Here is a 4537-nt window from a genome sequence, read left to right as displayed (position 1 = left end):
CAGCTCCGCCGCTTTTACGCAGCACGCACATCATTCAAACTGTGTGCGTCCGCCATCTAGTGGCGTGGTGGCGAACTGCCATAAATAGACCTCAGTTTATGCTGAGAAGCAGCGTCCTCAATTCGTTTGCCTCTGTACGGCAGTGGTGTACTCTGATCTTTGACCTCAGGAGAAGTAGCAATATCTCAGTGTAGTAATATTCTCTTACAAGTAAAAGTAATGCATTCAAAATTCTACTGAAGTAAAAGTATCAAAGTAGACATGTATTTTGAAAATTATATTCACATTATTATACAAATTATTATAAACTATACACCATGACATTTTACTTAAAGTACAAAAAGTAAAAGTACACATTTCCTACGAATGTATATTATATTATTGGATTATAATCATTAGTATATTAATGTGAGCATCACATTAATGTAAAAGTACTAAGTTACTTTCCAACACTGGCAAATGGACTTGTAAAATACTTTGATCCATGGAGTAACTCTTTCTTCTTTTCCGTCCTTGCCATTAAGACAAGGAAACCCCTTCAGAAAGAAAGATCTGCCCCTTCATCCAATCAGCGCCGGGGCTCCACGACCAGCAGCCAATGATGAACGTGAACATCGTGCTGGACACATCCCAAGGCCGGAGCCCCACCTGCAGGACTCAGAGCAGCCGGGGCAGTATGTGTGCTCTGTCAGTAGGTCAGCAGCGCATCTTCACCTCTGCCAGCGCTTCACTTTCATCACTGACTACCAGCCATCATGAGGGAGATCGTGCACATCCAGGCCGGCCAGTGCGAGAACCAGATTGGTGCAAAGGTAAGAAGAAGTAGAGAGAAGTTATTAACTCAATTAACTCAACTTTTTGAAAGAGGCCCTTCTGTTGCCGATTGCTTTCACTGTTTCAGAAAATAATTGATAACAAAAATTCAATCAACTGTTACATTTTTGTGTCTTCCAAAACTTAAGAAATACATTTTGTATATAACGGATAGAATCAGATAGGACCAGTAACTGTGCAGCCCCATTGTTTGCACTCTATCCCCCTGTTTCATACACTCTATTTAATGGGTCCATCTTTCTCTCATTTATCTTCAGTATGACTTGTTTAAAAGTTCATTTTTTTGTATCAGACACAGTAAATGGTTTACCACAACCCTGGTTGAACAAGAGATATGTGTATATATACACACAGTTGTGTGAAAAAGTGTTTGGCCCCTTTCTGATTTCTTAGCATGTTTGTCACACTTAAATGTTTCAGATCATCAAACAAATTTAAATATTAGACAAAGATAACACAAGTAAACACAAAATGCAGTTTTTAAATGAAGGTTTTTATTATTAAGGGGGAAAAAATCCAAACCTACATGGCCCTGTGTGAAAAAGTGATTGCCCCCTAAACCTAATAACTGGTTGGGCCACCCTTAGCAGCAACAACTGCAATCAAGCGTTTGCGATAACTGGCAATGAGTCTTTTACAGCACTGTAGAGGAATTTTGGCCCACTCTTTGCAGAATTGTTGTAATTCAGCCACATTGGAGGGTTTTCGAGCATGAACCGCCTTTTTAAGGTCATGCCACAGCATCTCAATCGGATTCAGGTCGGGACTTTGACTAGGCCACTCCAAAGTCTTCATTTTGTTTTTCTTAAGCCATTCAGAGGTGGACTTGCTGGTGTGTTTTGGATCATTGTCCTGCTGCAGAACCCAAGTGCGCTTCAGCTTGAGGTCACGAACAGATGGCCGGACATTCTCCTTCAGGATTTTTTGGTAGACAGCAGAATTCATGGTTCCATTTACCACAGCAAGTCTTCCAGGTCCTGAAGCAGCAAAACAGCCCCAGACCATCACACTACCACCACCATATTTTACTGTTGGTATGATGTTCCTTTTCTGAAATGCCGTGTTACTTTTACGCCAGATGTAACGGGACATACACCTTCCAAAAAGTTCAACTTTCGTCTCGTCAGTCCACAGAGTATTTTCCCAAAAGTCTTGGGGATCATCAAGATGTTTTCTGGCAAAACTGAGACGAGCCTTTATGTTCTTTTTGCTCAGCAGTGGTTTTCGGCTTGGAACTCTGCCATGCAGGCCATTTTTGCCCAGTCTCTTTCTTATGGTGGAGTCATGAACACTGACCTTAATTGAGGCCTGCAGTTCTTTGGATGTTGTTCTGGGGTCTTTTGTGACCTCTTGGATGAGTCGTCGCTGCGCTATTGGGGTAATTTTGGTCGGCCAGCCACTCCTGGGAAGGTTCACCACTGTTCCATGTTTTCGCCATTTGTGGATAATGGCTCTCACTGTGGGTCGCTGGAGTCCAATGTTCCCCCTGACGACCAGGGGGAACATTGCATCAAAACCTCGTCAAACATTTGACTTAATGTTCTTGCCTTTTTTTTTTTTTAACGATACAATAAACTTGTTAACTTCTAAATAACAACTGAATAGGAAAATAGTAAATAAAGAAAAAAATAAGTTTTGAAATCAAAAAGGAAACATTTCAAATATTATTTTTTTTTAAATAAGGGATGTTTTGAATGCTTTTAACTACATATTCTTAATTAAGACTGAGTTTAGAGTTAATTATCCACCAATGTGAAACTTTCTAAGGAGGCAGAGACGTTTGATGGAAAAGAGTTTGTTATTTTTTCCGGGAGAAAAAGGCGCAGGGGTGCATCTTCTGATCCTGGGGAGACCGCTGGGAGAGGACGGCCCCGACTCCAGAATCCGAGGCATCCACCTCCACAACAAACTGCAGAGAGGGATCAGGATGAATTAATACTGGGCAGTAGTGAACAGCTGTTTGAGGGAGGCGAAGGCAGCGTCAGCCTCTAGAGTCCATGTAAAGGGAATGGCAGTGGAGGTGAGTTGCGTGAGAGGGGTAGCCACCCTGCTGTAATTGCGGATAAACCGTCGGTAAAAGTTGGCAAACCCCAGGAACCGCTGCAACTGTTTCCGAGTGGTGGGAGTAGGCCACTCTGCCACTGCCTGAACCTTTGCTGCATCCGCCCTCACCTGCCCCGGCTGGATGATGAATCCAAGGAAACTCACTGTGGTGACATGGAATTCACATTTCTCCGCTTTTACAAAAAGCTTGTTCTCCAGTAGTCGCTGTAGCACTAGCCTGACATGCTTGATGTGTTCCTCCATGTTCCGGGAGAAGATGAGGCTGTCATCAATGTAGACTAAAACGAAGTGGTTGAGCATGTCACGGAGGACATCGTTCACCATGGCCAGGAACACTGCCGGGGCGTTGGTGAGGTCGAAAGGCATGACCAGATACTCGAAATGACCTAGAGGGTTGTTGAAGGTGGTCTTCCATTCATCTCCCTCCCGGATCCGAATGAGGTGGTAGGCATTGCGGAGGTCCAGTTTGGAGAAGATGGTGGCTTTGAGAAGGGGCTCACAGGCGGGGTCAATGAGAGGATACTTGTTCTTGATGGTTACATCGTTGAGACTACGATAATCGATGCAGGGACGAAGGGTGTGGTCCTTGTCCACAAAGAAGAACCCAGCACCCACCGGAGATGAAGAGGGTCGGAATAACCCAGCTGCAAGGGAGTCGTGGATGTACTTCTCCATAGCCCCTCTTTCAGGACGGGAGATCTTGAAAAGGCGGCTGGAGGGCAAGGGGGCACCAGGAAGCAGGTTGATGGCACAGTCATAGGGCCGATGAGGGGGCAGTGTTAGGGCTCGCTGCATACCTCCCCCAAGTTGTGGTAAGTGAGTAGCACTAACGTGAGGTCAGGGGGCTCAATAGTGGGTGTTGCAATTACGTTAGTGGGAGCTGAGGCTGACTGGAGACAGTGAGAGTGGCAAAATGTGCTCCAACTATCTACAGCCCCTGTGGACCAATCAATGTGAGGGTTGTGACGCTTAAGCCAAGGTTGGCCGAGGACCACTGGAACATGTGGTGAGGAAATTAAGAGTAGTTCTACTGACTCGTGGTGATTACCGGACAGGTGAAGACTTAGGGGAGCTGTGTGGTGAGTGATGTGAGCCAGGAGTTGTCCATCCAGGGCGTAGACCTCCTTGGGGACAGGAAGGGCTTCCGTGGAAATTCCAGCTTGTGCGACGAGGGTGGAGTCAATGAAGTTCTCGTCTGCCCCTGAGTCAATCAGGACATGAAGTGGGATGGATTCTCCCTTCCACGCGAGTGATGCCTTCATCTGTCTGCAGGATGGAGGGGCTGAGGAAGAGGTGGAGGTCTGGCTCATCAGGACCCCTCCAGTAGCTGATGAGCCTAGTCTCTTTGCAGGAGGGAACAGGAGGCGAGGTGGTCGAACGCTGAGGGGCGGTCCGGAGGCTGTCCACTCTAACCCGGGGAGCTGCGTGAGGCTGACTGTAAGAGGTGGAGGCTGGTCTGAAGCTGGTGTGCTCTCTATGGCGCTCACGGAGGTGGTTATCTAGGCGGATAGACAGGGAAATTAGGGAGTCTAAGCTGTCTGTCTCCTCTCTCGTCGCTAGCTCATCCCTGATATTCCCAGCTAACCCGTAGATAAAAACACTCTGCAAGGAAATCTCCTCCCACCCACTCTCTATAGCT

Source organism: Anarrhichthys ocellatus, unplaced genomic scaffold (genome assembly GCF_004355925.1).
Source record: "Anarrhichthys ocellatus isolate YVR2014 unplaced genomic scaffold, GSC_Weel_1.0 scaffold57, whole genome shotgun sequence".
NCBI lineage: Eukaryota > Metazoa > Chordata > Actinopteri > Perciformes > Anarhichadidae > Anarrhichthys > Anarrhichthys ocellatus.
The sequence above is the reverse complement of the archived record's forward strand: the minus strand, read 5'-3'. Positions refer to the sequence as shown.